This window comes from Heterodontus francisci, chromosome 35 (genome assembly GCF_036365525.1).
Source record: "Heterodontus francisci isolate sHetFra1 chromosome 35, sHetFra1.hap1, whole genome shotgun sequence".
Classification (NCBI taxonomy): domain Eukaryota; kingdom Metazoa; phylum Chordata; class Chondrichthyes; order Heterodontiformes; family Heterodontidae; genus Heterodontus; species Heterodontus francisci.
The window spans coordinates 40,360,353-40,379,689 of record NC_090405.1 but is presented as its reverse complement, the minus strand read 5'-3'; positions in this window follow the sequence as shown (position 1 = coordinate 40,379,689).

The window sequence follows — 19,337 nt, the reverse complement described above, 5'->3', positions numbered from 1 at the left end:
GCATCATTGGCAGACATGTGGAAGCTTATGGAGATTTTACTGAGGGGGAGCATGTTGATGCTGAATGGGAAGAGTCCAGGATTAGAGCATTAAGGCAAACTGGAGTTGACTGAGCGCAGGAAGAAACTGTTAGTCCTTAGATCACATTGAGATCTCTGAGAACACTGCCGTTGTCTATCACTGTGTTGCAAAGTTTTTGTCTGCTCTCACTCCCAATTAGACCTTTGAATTGTGCTCTCAGAACCCGTGCATTATTAAAGAAACACGATATTGTCCTTGGCTAAAGCATACTGAGGCAGTGAAGTTACACACATTAGTCAGTAGGCAACTTTAGTGAGACCTTTTCGGAAGTTACAGGGAGGAGCTGACAAGAGTGGAAGATTGAGGAAACAGGGAGAAAGAACAATATTTCAAAGCAATAGGTAACAGGTTGGAAACTAGTCTTGTTATATTAGCGGATTCACCCTTGACACGTCTTTGCTCATTATTCTACAGCGGATATTAAACTATTTAAAGAGCAGATGGAGGAATGCAATAGAAAGAAAAAAATATCTAGCACCTTTCAGAGCATGATTTCTCCACTAAAATCAGAACAATAAGGTCCACAGCCAATCTTTCATATATCTATCTGCCTTAATGGAAATTCTTTTGCTGCCTTGTGCCTAATACATCTTAGTACTTCGAGCTTTACTGCTGAGGTACAGCACTTACTAGCACCAGCGACACACACTTGTCCTCTCCAGTACAATGAAACTTCACAATTGCAAATCCAGCCTGTTTCCCTTGCCAATTAAATCTATTAATATATATATATATATAAATGCTCAATGGCGATATTTGAATTTCGAGTACAATCTATTTCTAGTAAACATTTGAAGAAAATTAAATATTTTGAGTCATTTGCCCAACCTTTTATACTGTAGGTGAACATAACTGTCTTGCTGATTAATCCATACAAAATAAAGACTAAAGCTATCTTTTTCTCACTAGAATAAATGTTCGCAAATCAGCTTAGATCCAGCAAATGAAATGTAAAAATTACACGATCAGTAAAAATCCGTAAGTACCTCTGCAAATAAGGTCCAGTCGTTATTCCTGCGTTGGAGTCTGATTTGGTGCCTTTCCCTCTGCTATTTATTTGACGCCTTGTCTTGTGTGTTTCACTGTGATGGGGTGTCAGATTTCAAGTGACGTTTTCGTTTACGTACCTGCGGTTGTGCTTTGTCTTAGTGGAAATCTTCGCATTGTAAAGTTAAGCATTTCTCACCTCTTCATTCATTTATTCACTCCTTTATTCATTTTTATTTTTCATTCATTCCTTAAAGGGCATGTGCGCACGTTTTCAGAATGTTTCTCATGTAAAAAAAACACTTATTTACAAGTTTGAAGCCTATCCATGACCAATGAAAGTGCACTCACCACCAGTAGCTATTTCAAGGCGTTGTCGAAACAAACAAAGAAGCAACCAGTCCACTCTTAAGGTATGCTGCTGAACTGGAAATTCATTGCCCAAGCCAAATCCTTGCTTGGAGCTTCCCCACCCTCCCGAACTACTTGATCTACGCATCTGTGCATGAAAAGAACTCAACCAGGTGCATTTTTCTCAATTTTCTTTATCAAGCAACAGCGTAAATACAACAAGAGTACGTCCAAAGGAGTTCTATCCACATGTAAATAACCTAACTACAATTCTAGGCCAAACCTACCCATCTTTCCGTGAGACGTTAAACCGAGGTCCCGCCTGCCCTCTCTGATTGATGTAGAAGATCCCAATGCAACTATTTTGAAGAAGGCAAGTGGAGTTCTCCCTGGTGTCCTGGCCAATATTTATCACTCAATCAACATCACAAAGACACATGATCTGGTCCTTAGCACATTGCTATTTTTGAGAGCTTTCTGCGCACAATTTGGCTGCTGTGTTTTCTGCATTACAGTGACAGCATTTCAAAAGTAATTTATTAGTTGTAATGCACTTTGGGATGTCCTGTAGTCATGAAAGGACATAGAGGCACTGGAGAGAGTGCAGAGGATTTTCCAACGATTATACCAGAAACGAGCGAGTAAAGCCTGGCTCGAGTATAAAATTAAAGCCTGACCCTGGCCCGACCCGACAACAGCTAACCCAAACCCGACCCGGGCACGAGGTCCTTTAACTTTTTTAAATGCCCGATCCGACCCGAACCCGACACATGTAGTCAACTTTGGTCGGGTAGCCAGGATTCACTGCAGAGTGTGGACTGCACGTTTCCCGCCTTGACGTGCTGAATGTCCGGAATGCATGACCCGGAAGGGAGACCCAACCCAACCTGACCGAACCCGAACCCGAACCCGAACCCGACACGTGGCGTCAGGTTTGGTCGGGTAGCCTCGCTTTATGAGTGAGTATACAGGAAAGGGTGAACCGGCTGAGTCTCTTTTTTTCCTGAGAAAAGGTTGTAGATACATAGAAACATAGGAAATAGGAGCAGGAGTAGGCCATTCAGCCCCTCGAGCCTGCTCCGCCATTCAACTAGATCATGGCTGATCTGTTACCTCAGTGCCATTTTCCTGCACTATCCCTTGATATTTTAATATCTAAAATCTATCGATCTTAGTCTTGAATATACTTAACGACTGAGCCTCCACAGCCCTCTGGAGCAGAGAATTCCAAATATTCACCACCCTCTGAGTGAAGAAATTCCTCCTCATCTCAACCCTAAATGGCCTACCCCTTATTCTGAGACTGTGTCCACTGGTTCTAGACTCACCAGCCAGGGGAAACATCCTGCCTGCATTTACCCAGTCAAGCCCTCTAAGAATTTTGTATGTTTCAATGAGATCACCTCTCATTCTTCTAAGCTCTAGAGAACACAGGCCCAATTTCCTCAATCTCTCCTCGTAGGACATCCCAGGAATTAGTCTGGTGAGCCTTCATTGCAATCCCTCTATGGCAAGTATACCCTTCCTTAGGTAAGGAGAACATAATACACAATACCCTAGGTGCGGTCTCACCAAGGGTCTATACAATTGCAGCAAGCCATCTTTATTCCTGTATTCAAATCCTCTTGCAATAAAAGCTAGACAAGCATATGAGAGCGAAGGGAATAGAGGGTTACAATGATAGATGATGCAGGCCAGGTGAATTCTTCAAGTGAGAACCAGGCCATATAAAATAAATTGAGAGGGAAAATGAAGAGGAAAATTTTGACTGGCAAAGAGAGAATATGAGAATAGAATGGCAGTCAACATAAAATGGAGCTGAAAAATCTTCTAGCGTCATGTAAATAGTAAGCGGATGGTAAGAGCTGGAGTGGGGCGTATTTGGGACAAAGAGGGTAATATATGCTAAGAGGCGCAGGACAATACTTAATGAGTACTTTGTATCAGTGTTCACTAAGGAAATGGAGGCTGACAAAATATCAGTAGAAGCAGAGAGAGTAGAGGCAATGGATAGGGTAAAATTAAGAGGAAGGAGGTACTGAAAAGGCTGGCTATGCTTAGGGTCGATAAGTCGCCTGGTCCGGATGGCTTGCATCCCAGGTTGCTGGAGGAAGTGAGGTTGGAGATAGTGGGAGCGCTGGCCATAATCTTCCAATCTGCCCTGGATATGGGGGGAGGTGCCAGAGGATTGGAGAATGGCAAATATGACACCCTTATTCAAGAAAGGGTGTAAGGACAGTACTAGCAACAGGCCAGTTAGTTTACCATCTGTATTGGGTCAGGTTTTAGAAACAATAATCAGGGGGGAAAAATCAATGGACACTTGGAGAGGTTCAAGTTAATTAAGGCTATCCAGCATGGATTTATAAAAGGCAGATCATGCTTGACTAATCTAATTGAATTTTTTGATGATGTAACGGAGAAAGCTGATGAAGGGAATGCAGTGAATGTTGTTTATATAGATTTTAAGAAAGTGTTTGATAAGGTGAGACATACAAGGCTGGTTAACAAAATTGAGGCTCATGGAATAGTAGAGCCAGTGTCCAAAGAACAAAGAACAAAGAACAGTACAGCACAGGAACAGGCCATTCGGCTCTCCAAGCCTGCGCCGATCTTGATGCCTGCCTAAATTAAAACCTTCTGCACTTCCGGGGTCCGTATCCCTCTATTCCCATCCTATTCATGTATTTGTCAAGATGCCTCTTAAACGTCTCTATGGTACCTGCTTCCACCACCTCCCCCGGCAACATGTTCCAGGCACTCACCACCCTCTGTGTAAAGAACTTGCCTCGCACATCCCCTCTAAACTTTGCCCCTCTCACCTTAAACCTATGTCCCCTAGTAACTGACTCTTCCACCCTGGGAAAAAGCTTCTGACTATCCACTCTGTCCATGCCGCTTATAGCTTTGTAAACCTCTATCATGTCGCCCCTCCACCTCCGTCGTTCCAGTGAAAACAATCCGAGTTTATCCAACCTCTCCTCATAGCTAATGTTCTCCAGACCAGGCAACATCCTGGTAAACCTCTTCTGTACCCTCTCCAAAGCCTCCATGTCCTTCTGGTAGTGTGGCGACCAGAATTGCACAAAATATTCTAAGTGTGGCCAAACTAAAGTTCTGTACAGCTGCAACATGACTTGCCAATTTTTATACTCTATGCCCCGACCGATGAAGGCAAGCATGCCGTATGCCTTCTTGACTACCTTATCCACCTGCGTTGCCACTTTCAGTGACCTGTGGACCTGTACGCCCAGATCTCTCTGCCTGTCAATACTCTTAAGGGTTCTGCCATTTACTGTATACTTCCCACCTGCATTAGACCTTCCAAAATGCATTACCTCACATTTGTCCGGATTAAACTCCATCTGCCATTTCTCCGCCCAAGTCTCCAACTGATCTATATCCTGCTGTATCCTCTGACAATCCTCATCACTGTCCGCAACTCCACCAACCTTTGTGTCGTCCACAAACTTACTAATCAGACCAGCTATATTTTCCTCCAAATCATTTATATATACTACAAACAGCAAAGGTCCCAGCACTGATCCCTGTGGAACACCACTAGTCACAGCCCTCCATTCAGAAAAGCACCCTTCCACTGCTACCCTCTGTCTTCTATGACCGAGCCAGTTCTGTATCCATCTTGCCAGCTCCCCTCTGATCCCGTGTGACTTCACCTTTTATACCAGTCTGCCATGAGGGACCTTGTCAAAGGCTTTACTGAAGTCCATATAGATAACATCCACTGCCCTTCCTTCATCAATCATCTTCGTCACTTCCTCAAAAGACTCAATCAAATTAGTGAGACACGACCTCCCCTTCACAAAACCATGCTGCCTCTTGCTAATAAGTCCATTTGTTTCCAAATGGGAGTAAATCCTGTCCCGAAGAATCCTCTCTAATAATTTCCCTACCACTGACGTAAGGCTCACCGGCCTATAATTTCCTGGATTATCCTTGCTACCCTTCTTAAACAAAGGAACAACATTGGCTATTCTCCAGTCCTCTGGGACCTCACCTGTAGCCAATGAGGATGCAAAGATTTCTGTCAAGGCCCCAGCAATTTCTTCCCTTTCCTCCCTCAGTATTCTGGGGTAGATCCCATCAGGCCCTGGGGACTTATCTAGCTTAATGCTTTGCAAGACACGCAACACCACCTCCTTTTTGATAATGAGATGACTGAGACTATCTACACTCCCTTCCCTAGGCTCGTCATCCACCAAGTCCTTCTCCTTGGTGAATACTGATGCAAAGTACTCATTTAGTACCTCGCCCATTTCCTCTGGCTCCACACATAGATTCCCTTCTTTGTCCTTGAGTGGGCCAACCCTTTCCCTGGTTACCCTCTTGCTCTTTATATACGTATAAAAGCCTTGGGATTTTCCTTAATCCTGTTTGCCAATGACTTCTCATAACCCCTTTTAGCCCTCCTGACTCCTTGCTTAAATTCCTTCCTACTGTCTTTATATTCCTCAAGGGATTCGTCTGTTCCTAACCTTCCAGCCCTTATGAATGCTTCCTTTTTCTTTTTGACGAGGCTCACAATATCCCGCGTTATCCAAGGTTCCCGAAATTTGCCAAACTTATCCTTCTTCCTCACAGGAACATGCTGGTCCTGGATTCTAATCAACTGACCTTTGAAAGACTCCCACATGTTAGATGTTGATTTACCCTCAAACAGCCGCCCCCAATCTAAATTCTTCAGTTCCTGCCTAATATTGTTATAATTCGCCTTCCCCAATTTAGCACCTTCACCCGAGGACTACTATTATCCTTATCCACTAGTACCTTCAAACTTATGGAGTTATGGTCACTGTTCCCGAAATGCTCCCCTACTGAAACTTCGACCACCTGGCCGGGCTCATTCCCCAATACCAGGTCCAGTACGGCCCCATCCCTAGTTGGACTATTTACGTATTGTTTCAAGAAGCCCTCCTGGATGCTCCTTACAAATTCTGCCCCATAGAAGCCCCATAGAAACACTAAGTGAGTCCCAGTCAATATAGGGGAAGTTAAAATCACCCACCACTACAACCCTGTTACCTTTACTTCTTTCCAAAATCTGTCTACATATCTGCTCCTCTACCTCCTGCTGGCTGTTGGGAGGCCTGTAGTAAACCCCCAACATCATGACTGCACCTTTCCTATTCCTGAGCTCTACCCATATTGCCTCGCTGCATGACCCCTCCGAGGTGTCCCCCCGCAGTACAGCTGTGATATTCTCCTTAACCAGTAATGCAACTCCCCCACCCCTTTTACCTCCCCCTCTATCCCGCCTGAAGCTTCTAAATTCTGGAACATTTAGCTGCCAATCCTGTCCTTCCCTCAACCAAGTCTCTGTAATAGCAACAACATCATAGTTCCAAGTACTAATCCAAGCTCTAAGTTCATCTGCCTTACCTGTTATACTTCTTGCATTGAAACAAATGCACTTCAAAACACCAGTCCCGCTGTGCTGCGCAACATCTCCCTGCCTTCTCTTCCTCTTAGTCTTACTGGCCTTATTTACTAGTTCCCCCTCATTTATTTCACTTGCTGTCCTACTGCTCTGGTTCCAATTGGATAAAAAATTGGCTTAAGGACAGAAAACAGCGAGTTGCAATAAATGGTTGTTTTTTCAGACTGGAGGATGGTAAACAGTAAAATAAAAGCAAAATACTGCAGATGCTGGAAATCTGAAATAAAAATAAGAAATGCTGGAAATACTCAGCAGGTCTGGCAGCATCTGTGGAGAGAGAAGCAGAGTTATCATTTTAGGTCAGTGACCCTTCATCAGAACTGGCAAATATTAGAAATGTGAAAGGTTATAAGCAATTAAAGCGGGGGTGGGGCAAGAGATAACAAAGGAGAAGGTGTAGCTAGGACAAGGTCACAGAATAGCTGACCAGAAGGTCATGGAGCAAAGGCAAACAATATGTTAATGTTGTGTTGAAAGACAAAGCATTAGTACAGGTAGGGTGTTAACAGACTGAAAATTGAACAGCCGCAAGTACAAACATGCAAAGAAAAGTGGTTAAGCAAACTGAACAAACTAAGACGAAATAAAATAAAACAAACACAAAACATTAAATATATAAAAAAGAGAAAAAAGAAAAAGGAAAAAATAACTAAAAATAAAAGTAAAATGGGGGACCCGTCATGCTATGAAATTATTGAACTCAATGTTCAGTCCGGCAGGCTGTAGTGTGTCTAATCGGTAAATGAAATGCTGTTCCTCGAGCTTGCATTGATGTTCACTGGAACACTGCAGCAATCCCAGGACAGAGATGTGAGCATGAGAGCAGGAGGGAAGTGTTGAAATGGCCAGCAACTGGAAGCTCGGGGTCCTGCTTGCGGACTGAGCGGAGGTGTTCTGCGATGGTAGACAGTGGTGTTCCCCAAGGGTCAGTGCTGGGATTACTGCATTTTTTTCCTTATATATAAATGACTTGGTTCTTGGAATACAGAGTAGAATCTCAAAATTTGCTGATGTCACTGAACTTGGAGGTGTGGCAAACAGTGGGGATGATAACTGCCTATAATACGACATGGAGAGGCTAGCAGAATTGTAAGAGAGGTGACAGATGGAATTTAAGCAAATAAAGCCGGAGTTGGGGGCGGGGGGTGGTGTGGGGAAAGAGAACGAAAGGGAAAGCGTGTACTAGGGCAGAGGGCTGAAGGGAATAACTGACGAGGAGGCCGTGGGACAAAGGCAAAGAGATTGTACTAATGGTGTGGTGAAAGACAAAGTATTAGTGCAGAGGGAGTGTTAATGACAGAATAATGAGCAGCCATAAAGATAAATTCAAAGAAAAATAAAATACAAAGCCGGTCTCAGTGAGGATAATTTTTGAAATAAGTGCAGTGAAAAGACCAGAAAAATCTTTCCCGCTGTGTCTGAAAATCTGGTCACAGTGTTGAGCGACCACCTCCTACAACAAGCACAAAGTGGGGGGGATACATGCATTTGCAAGTCAGGGCCGTGCACAGTTTATGGGCAGAGATTCATTCAGATGGAGTGTTTGATTAATGGATATAAAAGATCGAAGAGACTCGCATGCATTGTAGTTACGCGAGTAACTCCCTTACACCCAAAATTCTGGGATCTTTTAAGCCATGTAATTGCTTCGTGCCGTGATTGCGGATGTCTCTGGGCGCAAGTGCGGAGGGAACTCCAGACCATTAAGTGGTAACTCCTTCACATGCTCGTTGTGAGATCTTGCATGTGCAAAATGACTGTGCTGTTTGATTGTGCGAAGCAGTTTGTGATAGGAAGCTTTCAGAATGTTTCTGAGAGCCATGACAAGTTGGTTTATAAATACAGGTATTTCAGCAATGAAATACTAAGTGCTTTAGTTGCTAAATGTACTACGCAGTGCATCAGAGAAACAACAAAAAGCAGAACTCATCTTGATTTGGTGTTTTAGAAAGCATCCCGATCATATACAGGAATAAATGTCATAGTATCATAAAATTTGACATACCTTAGGGAGTCAGAAATATTCAAAATCAGGAGCTGGATTTTTGTTACAGAGGCAGGAAACAGGAGCCAGGCCTGGTTTTGGGTCAGAACCCCACCTCTGGTGGGAAACTGATTCAGATTCAGATGGGGAAACCCTTAATTGGTATGGAGATGATTTTCCTGTCCACTTAGAGGCTGTCTCTTTCCAGGGCCTCACTGCCCTAAAGATCCACACCTCTCTGGAGGGCCATGTTATAGAGAGCTCTGCAGATCACCATAATGACCAAGACCCTTGCAAGAGAGAAATTGGAGGGTGCCACCAGACCTGTCCAGGCACTAGAATCGCTCCTTCAGAAGCCCAATGGCCTGCTCAATGGTTGGCCTGCTGAGCAGGTGGTTTTGGTTGTATCACCTCTCTCTGGGGATGCCATAGAGGGGATCCCGTAAAGGTCCATTGTCCTCTTGGAGGCTCCATGCACTTTGGGGAATAGAGTGAAGATCTGAGGCAGCCTGGACTGGTGGAAGATGAAGGAGTCATGGCAGCTGCCAGGAAAGTAAGTGTACACATGGAGGAAGCTCTTATGGTCACAGATTAGTTGGACGTTGATGGAGTGGAAGTCCTTCCTGCTGATGGATCGCACTGGCTGGTGGCTGGCTGCCTTGACAGCCACATGGATGCAATCGATAATACCGTGCATGTGGGGAAATCCAGCGATGGAGGCAAACCCACTACTCTATGTCTCTGCACACGCCCATCTATGTCAAAGTGGATGTAGTCACTCGCCCTCCTGAGTATGGCACCCATGACCTGCCTGATGGCCTGATGGGCTGCCAACTGCGAGATGCCATCTAGGCCCCCAGCTGATCCCTGGAACGAGGCCTCAGGTCATTGTGGATCAGGTTCAAGACCATCTGGCTGAATAGGCGCAGCCGCCTCCAGCACTGGCACTCTGTCATTTGTAGGTAGACCTGATGCCTTTTTCCCCTTGCAGCCTCCCACCCCCTGCTGTGCTCCTCTGGCCTCCTTCCTGTTGTCCAGGAAGGTGCATCTGCTGAAGCTCATCCTGGCTGCTGTGTCCAATGTCAGAATACCCTGTTTCTATCTGAACTCCCTCAAAATGAGGTGTCAACCTGGTGAAACTACAACCCAGGTCTACTTGCATGCCGAACAGCATAAGCGGCATGTGGTAGACAGTGCTGAGCGATCCGAAGCGACAACCAGTGGATCCGATCTAAGCTTTGCAGTCCTGCCATATCCAGTCGTGAATGGTGGTGGACAATTAAACAACTAACTAGAGGAGGTGTCTCCACAAATATCCCCATCCTCAATGATGGTGGAGCCCAGCACATCAGTACAAAAGACAAGGTTGAAGCATTTGCAACAATCTTCAGCAAGAAGTGTTGATTGGACAATCCATCTCAACCTCCTCCTGAAGCCCCCAACATCACAGATGCCAGTCTTCAGCCAATTCGATTCACTCCAGGTGATATCAAGAAATGGCTGAAGGTACTGAATACTGAAAAGGCTATGGACCCTGACAACATTCCGGCAATGGTACTGAAGACCTGTGCTCCAGACCTTACCGCACGCCTAGCCAAGCTGTTCCAGTATAGCTACAACACTGGCATCTACCCAGCAATGTAGAAAATTGCCCAGGTATGTCCTGTACACAAAAAGCAGGACAAATCCAACCCGGCCAATGACTACCCCATCAGTCTACTCGCAATCATCAATAAAGTGATGGAAAGTGTCGTCGATAGTGCTATCAAGCAGCACTTGCTTAGCGATAACCTGCTCAGTGACGCTCAGTTTGGGTTCCGCCAGGGCCACTCAGCTCCGGACCTCATTGCAGCCTTGGTTCAAATATGGACAAAAGAGTTGAGTCAAGAGGTGAGGTGAGAGTGACTGCCTTGACATCAAGGCAGCATTTGACCGAGTGTGGCATCAAGGAGCCCTAGCAAAACTGAAGTCAATGGGAATCAGGGGTAAAACCCTCCGCTAAAGAAGCAAAAGAAGGTGCTTGTGATTGTTGGAGGTCAATTATCTCAGCTCCAGGACATCACTTCAGGAGTTACTCAGGGTAGTGTCCTAGGCCCAACCATCTCCAGCTGCTTCATCAATGGCCTTCCTTCAATCATAAGGTCAGAAGTGGGGATGTTCGCTGATGATTGCACAATATTCAGCACCATTCACGACTTCTCAGATACTGAAGCAGTCCACGTCGAAATGCAGCAAGACCTGGACAATATCCAGGCTTGGGCTGATAAGTGGCAAGTAACATTCGCACCACACAAGTGCCAGGCAATGACCATCTCCAACAAGAGAGAATCTAACCATCTCTCCTTGATGTTCAATGGCATTATGATTGCTGAATGCCCCACTATCAACATCCTGGGGATTAGCATTTACCAGAAACTGAACTGGAGTAGCCATATAAATACCGTGGCTGCAAGAGCAGGTCAGAGGCTTGGAATCCTGTGGCGAGTAAGTCACCTCCTGACTCCCCAAGCCTGTCCACCATCTGCAAGGCACAAGTCAGGAGTGTGACAAATATCCTCCACTTGCCTGGATGGGTGCAGCTCCAACAACACTCAAGAAGCTCAACACCATCCAGGACAAAGCAGCCCACTTGATTGGCACCCCATCCACCACCTTCAACATTCACTCCTTCTGCCAGCGGCACACAGTGGCAGCAGTGTGTACCATCTACAAGATGCTCTGCAGCAACTCACCAAGGCTCCTTGGACAGCACCTTCCATTCCCGTGATCTCGACCACCTAGGTGGTGTAGTGGTAATGTCATTGTACTGATGATCCAGAGATCCAGACTAATGCCCTGGGGACAGGGGTTCAAATCCCACCATTGCAGCTGGTGGAAGTTAAGTTCAATTAATTAATTTTTAAAAAAGAATTGAAAGCTAGTCGCAGTAATGATGCCATGAAACTTTCATTGATTGTTGTAAAGGCATTTCTGATCCACAATGCCCTTTCAGGAAGGAAATCTGCTGTCCTTACCTGGTCTGGCCTACATGTAACTCCAGACCCACAGAAATGTGGTTGACTCTTAACTGCCCTCTGAGATGGCCTAGCAAGCCACTTAGTTCAAGGGTAATTAGGGATGGGCAACAAATGCAGGCATTGCCAGTGATGCCCACATCCCATGAAAGAATAATAAAAATAAATCCAGACCAAAAGGGCTCAGACTTGAGACATCCTCAACACTACTTCTGTGATTTGGATCCTCCCTTATGTCCTATTGAGTGTTCAAGTTGCAGTGTTACCATAACACACCAGTTTTAGCATAACATCCTTCAGATTGTACTCTGATGATTTAGCTATAGAGGTCAGCATATTATACATTTGATGAGTGCTACTTCATAGTGACTGGGCCTGCTAAACACCAAGTCTAATGCTCAAAGATCACAAAGTCATTGTGGTTGAGAAAGGCCATTTGGCCCTTCTTTGTTCATTTATCCAGAATGAAAAATCTTCACTGGCAACTGCCAAACCTATGACCTGTACTGCCTAGAAGAACAAGGAGAGCAGGCACATGGGAGCACCACCACCTGAAAGTTCCCCTCCGAGTCACACACCAGCCTGACTTGGAAATATATCACCGTTCCTTCATTGGCATTGAGCCAAAACCATGGAACTCCTGACCTCACAAGCACTGTGGGAGCACCTTTACCACACGGACTACAGCAGTTCAAAAAGGCAGGCTCACCACCTCCATCCTAGTGGTAATTAGGGATGGCCAATATATGCCTTGCCAGCAATGCTCACATTCCATGAAAATCTATGGGCATCCCAATAATGAAAAGATCCAAAAGTCACTCGACCGTAATATCCAATTTATTTTTTTCATGATTCCATCATTTTCACCCCACTCTTATATCTGGAAGTCCATTCCATGTTATTGATCATCCTTCCTGTGGACAAGCACTTACTGATATCAATGTTAAATTTGTTTTCTCCTCGAGTCATAGGACAGAATATTACAGCTCAGAAAGAGGCTATTCAGCCCATTGTGCCTCTGCCAGCTCTTTGGTAGAACATAAGAAATATGGGCTCAATCCTAGCAACTTCCTGAAGCAATGTCTACATAATCGAAATACAACTGTATCAGATACATGATACAAGCAGTTTACTGAAATAACGTAACTCCCCCCAACTGATAAAATATTTATAGTTAGTGCGATATGATAATATCACACACAGTAATTTCCCAGCTTTTATCATAAGAAATAGGAAGGAGTAGGCCATTTGACCCTTCAAACCTACTTTGCCATTCAATGCAATTATGTTTTAAGATTTAGCAGTGACAAGTTGCGTTACAAATTCAGATTTTGCATTAGATATTCTCTCTGGTACGGCTGTGTTAATCACTCTCAAACACAGCCTGAGCATCTTATACTTGGGTATGTGCCACTACTGTCCAACATCCAATTATACAATAGCATAGCAGCCCTTTGTAATCGAAACTGGGTAATCATGGTAATTGAATATGTCCCTTTATGTCTCTCCAAATGTTTCAAATCAAACCCAAGAAAATAAGATGAGGCCAGATACAAATCATTAAGCTTTTTATTTCACAGGAAATGAACAGACAAAGCAATGCTTATGTTCAGGCGACTTAATTCAATCGTTACATCTTGTCGTCATGTAATAAACTGGATCAGGTGCATCTCAGCATACTTAGGGACGTAAGGGTGGAAACTGAGGAGATACTGGGCAAAAACGTCCAATCCTCCTTAGATACAAGGCTGGTGCCAGAGGACTGGAGAATTGCAAATATTACACCTTTGTTCAAAAAAGGGGTGTAAGGATAAGCCCAGCAACTGCAGGCCTGTCAGTTTAACCTCGATAGTGGAAAAGCTTTTCGAAATGATAATCCAGGACAAAATTAACAGCCCCTGGACAATTAATTAAGGAAAGCCAGCACGAATTTGTTTAACCAACTTAATTCCGTTTTTTGATAAGGTAACAGACAGGGTTGGCGAGGGTAATGCAGTTGATGTGGTGTACATGGACTTCAAAAAGGCATTTGATAAAGTGCCACATATTAGGCTTGTCAGTAACAATGAAGCCCATGGACTAAAAAGGACGGTAGCAGCAGGGAGATGAAGTTAGCTTAATGATAGGAAACAGAGTCGTGGTGAAGGTTTGTTTCTTAGACTGGAGGAAGATATTGAGCTGGATTTTGAGCTGGATTTTGTGCTGGAGCTGGGGCTTCCAGTGCTGGACTGAAAGGGTGGGGGAAAGCCTGTCTTAGCCTTTTCGCGAACACCCCCCCGCCCCCAACGCCCCCAGAGCGATCGTTCGGTCCTTTTATATCAAAGTTTCAGGGGCCGGGATCCCTGTCCCTTTAAAGAGGGGGCTCCCGCCTTCAAAAGCTGCCAGTCAATCAGAGGGACAGCAGCTCAGCAATATCGGCAGCGCCACTGGGAGTGGTGGCCACTGTCAGTACTGCTGAGACCTCAGACCCAGGCCCAGTGCAGGAGGCCCAGGCCCAAGATGTGTGAGGTGAGATCACCAGCGTCAATCTAGAAGGCTCCAGTGAGGTAGAGTGGTTGTGCAGTCCAGGGGAGAGGAGGGTCCCAGGGGTAAACTCATTCCCGGGGTGGGTCCTCCATGGTCCATAGTGAGCCCATGGAGGAGCTACACCACCACCACCCCCCCCCCCACCAACCCCCAAGCCTACAGAGAGGACACTTTGTTTTAGGAGGTGTCTGCTGCATGTGGCGGAGGCCTAGCACCCCCCCCCCCCCCGACACTGGTAAAATCCTAGCAGCGGCAGGAAGAGGCCCTTATATGACCATTAATAGGCCACTTTTGGGCCTCAATTGGCCTCTGGGTGGGAAGGCCATCGTTGGCCTATCCCACTCCTGGGAAGATCGCTTGGCAACAGGGAGGCAATGGGCTGTCCTTCCCCTGCACCCCGCACCCCAACACCTATCGCGGTAGTCAATGCCCCCGGTCTCCAATCCCGCCTCGGGGGCCACACAGAATCCCGGCCATATAATGGGGTCGGTATTAAGGCCACTGCTTTTCTTGATCTATAATAATTTCAAAATTTGCAGATAATACAAAACTTGGAAATATTGTGAACTGTGACAAGGATAGTGATAGTCTTCAAGAGGACATGACAGGCTGGTGGAATGGGCGGACGTGTGACGGATGAAATTTAATGCAGAGAAGTGTGAAGTGATACATTTTGGTCAGAAGAATGAGGAAAGGCAATATAAAATAAAGGATATAATTCTAAAGGGGGTGCAAGAGCAAAGGGACTTGGGGTGTATGTGCTCAAATCATTGAACGTGGCAGGGCAGGTTGAGAAAGGTATACAGGATCCTGGGCATGGAGTACAAAAGCAAGGAAGTTATGGTGTACCTTTATATAACACTAGTTCAGCCTCAACTAGAGTATTGTGTTCAATTCTGGGCACCACACTGTAGGAAGGATTTGCCCGCATTGGAAAGGGTGCAGAACAGATTTACAAGAATTGTCTGGGAATGAAAGACTTCAGTTACGTAGGTTGGTTATTCTCCTTAGAGAAGAGAAGGTTGAGAGGAGATTTGAAAGAGGTCTTCATAAACATAAGGGGTCTGGACAGAATAGATGGGGAGACATTATTTCCATTGGTGGAAGGGTTGAGAACCAGGGGCCACCAATTTAAGGTATTTGGCAAAAGAACAAGAGGTGACGTGAGGAAAAATATTTTTACCCACTGAGTGGTTAGGATCTGGAATGCATTGTCTGAGAGTGTGGTGGAGGCAGATTCAATTGAGGCATTCAAGAGGGAATTGGATAATTATCTGAAGAGAAAAGATTTGCAGGCTACGGGGAAAAGGCGGGTGAGTGGGATTAGCTGAATTGCTCTCGGAGAGAGCTGGCATGGACACGTTGGGCCGACTAGCCACCTTTTGTGCTGTAACTATTCTATGATATTGAGTCTCTGAGACATGGATAATAGCCAATGTCAAGATGTCACAGGTCATGATATGTTAACTATTATTCCTCCTGCAGTGAAGCTACTTAGGCATGATGACACACCCAGCAAACATTAGTCCCATTGAAACTCATTACCTGATGGGCGTGATTTCAGGATCTATTATTTAATCAGTCATAGCTACGCCCCAATCTAGGGATTAACTTTTTCTCCCTGCCTTTTAAGGTCAAACTTGCAATGACCCAAATGTAATGGGTGCGGTAGCGTTAAGGTTATGTTATGGACTAGTAATCCAGGGGCCTGGACTAATGATCCAGAGACACGGGCCAGGAGTCTACCAGTCCCCGGGAGGCAGGCTGGCAAGCGATGGGGGGCGGGGGCTGGTAAAATCGCAGGGAGCTGCATCGGATTGGCTCCTCGACATGGTCCCGCTAACGGAACCTTTTCCCAGTGGCTGGATTAGATGCAGATTGGCAGCCCACTCTGAGGAGGCAGGCAACCAATTAGCATACTTAAAGGCCCAATTAGGGGCCATTTTATGTGACTGTCAGCATTTTTCCAATGGTGGGGCTGTAATGGAATATAGATATCGAAGAGTTTCCCAGACCCTTATACTATCTGGGATATTTATGACTTAGCCATAATTATTAAAAATAGACTATCTGAAAGATGGTAATATTCTCTGTTAGTTTTCTTCCTTTGAGGGAAAGCTAGTTATATTCTTTAGACCAAAATAAGTGTCTATAAGAATTTGTCTGGTTTAAACTTAATTAAAGGAGATTCTTAGGGATGTACTCCTGATTTGGTTTAGTGCCTAGAAGGGGTTAAAGTCATAAATCACTTCAGGGCGACAACCCTGCTGCATGGGGAGACCGCCAAATAAAAGGAGGCAGCCTCCCTGCGGCAGCCCAGGGAGTCATTGAAGTCGAAGGCTCCATGGTCCATAGAGGGGGCCACGGGCAGGGAAGGCAGCCTCTGCAGCTCCAACAATCTCCCTGGAGGGGTTTTCCCTCTGACCTTCAGCCCCTGACATTTTTAATTATTTCTCACCTAACTGGTTGATCTCCCGAGGTCTCCTGTATGCCTTAGCATTAACCACTTCACCCGGCTTCACAGCTGCCGGCCCTGAGATTCAGCCAGCAGCATGGACAGCATGGTCCCGATGCACGCAGCAAAGTTCAGGCCATGAATTATAATTCCACCACAACAGCTGGGGACTTTAAATTCAGTTAATTAAACAAAATCTGGAAGAAAAAGCTAGTATCAGTAATGGTGACCATGAAACTACCAGATTATCATAAAAACCCATCTGGTTCACTCATGTCCTTTAGTAAAGGAAATCTGCCATCCTTACCCGGTCTGGCCTAATATATGACTCCAGATCCTCTGTGGTTGACTCTTAACTGCCCTCTGAAATTGCCTAGAAAGCACTCAGTTGCAAATAAAGAAAAATTTTGATTTTAATAATGTCATATTTGTAGTATATGGGTCTGAAAGGGTTAATGTTTGAGACAGTGAGAATAACCCCTCCCACTGTAGTGATGATGGGCAGTAGACTTGGAAGGAGCTAGAAGCACCATGAGAAGTGCTAGCTAGAGATCCTAATGGAGAGTGTAAATAGAATGCAAATATAAATAAAGAGTTGATGTTAAGCCATCATAAGATTCTGAGACCTTTATGAAGAGCACTATAACTACGCTACCAACAACATACAATATAGTGACAGCGATACACAATATGGTGATCAGTGGTGGGTGTCGTACAACTTGGTAAACGGTGACTGCATACATAACAATAGTGAACACACTCAGAAGATTTGAGAAACCTAACTTGGTACAGTAGCGCCAAAAGATTGCAGATCTCGTGCAGAGGCTGTGAAGACCTCCAGAGCTGCTCCATAGACGACGAAAACACATGAAGAATCAGTGAATCAGCCGTGCGGTTATTCAGGCTGCACCACAGAAGCGTGGTGGTCTGTGAGAACAAACCGGGTCCAGTGATCAGGCTGCAAGTCACAGTACCAAGCAACAGTCAAGGATCGGGAGGAAAAAACCTTTAGAGATGTGCATCATTATTAACGGCGCACTGGGCAGGCAAGTCAGAAAAATGTGGAAAAAAGCAAGCAGTTGATCCCTTGTGAGGGCGAGTCCAGAGTTGGCGGCCATTACTTGAGCATGGAGGGAAAGCACAAAAACACCCAAAAAGAGTGGAAACCTCAGGAAAGCACTGGATAAGCTACACATTGATAAAGAGAAGGAATTAGATAGGCTGGCTGTACTTAAGGTTGGTAAGTCACCAGGACCAGATGACATGCATCCAACGATACTTGGGGAAGTAAGGATGGAAATTGTGGAAGCACTGGCCATAATCTTCCAATCCTCCATAGATACAGGGGTGGTGCCAGAGGACCGGAAATTTGCAAATGTTACACCCTTGTTCAAAAAAGGGTGTAAGGAATTGACCAGCAATTACGGACCAGTCAGTTTAACCTTGGTGGGGGAAAGCTTTTAGAAACGATAATTCGGGATAAAATTAATAGTCATTTGGACAAATGTGGATTGGTTAGGAAAGCCAGCATAGATTTGTTAAGGGCAAATCATGTTTAATTAACTTGCTTGAGTGTATTGATGAGGTAATAGAGAGGGTTGATGAGGGTAATGCGGTTGATGCGGTGTGCATGGTCTTACAAAAGGCATTTGATAAAGTGTCAGGCTTGTCAGCAAAGTTAGAGCCCATGGAATAAGAGGGACAGTAGCAGCATGGATACGAAATTGGCTGAGTGACAAGAAACAGAGAGTAGTTGTGAACTGTTATTTTTTTGGACTGGAGGAAGTATTTAGTGGGGTTCCCAGGAGTCAGTGTTGGGACCCCTGCTTTACTTGATATATATTAATGATCTAGGCTTGGGTGTACAGAACACAATTTCAAAATTTGTGAATGACAGGAAACTTGAAAGTATTGTGAACTCTGAGGGTAGTGATAAACTTCAATAGGACATAGACAGGCTAATGGAATGGATGGGCAAGTGGCAGATGAAATTTAATGCAGAAAAGTGTGAAGTGCTTCATTTTGGTAGGAAGAATAAGGAGAGGCAATATAAATTAAAGGTTACAATTCTAAAGGAAGTGTGGGAGCAGAGGGAGCTGGGGGTATATGTGCACAACTCATTGAAGGTTACAGGACAGGCTGAAAAAATGATTAATAAAGCAGTAGGATCCAGGGCTTTATAAATAGAGATATTGAGTACAAAAACAAGGAAGATATGATCAACCTGTATAAAACACTTGTTCGAACGCAACTGGAGTATTGTGTCCAGTTCTGAGCACCACACTTTCAGAGGGATGTTAGGGCATTAGCGAGGGTGCAGAAAAGATTCATGAGAATGGTTCCAGGGATGAGGAACTTTAGTTACGTGGATAGGTTGGAGAAGCTGGGGCTGTTCTCCTTGGAGAAGAGGAGATTAAGAGATTGATAGAGATGTTCAAAATCATGAGGGGTCTGGACAGAGTAGATGGAGAGAAACTGTTC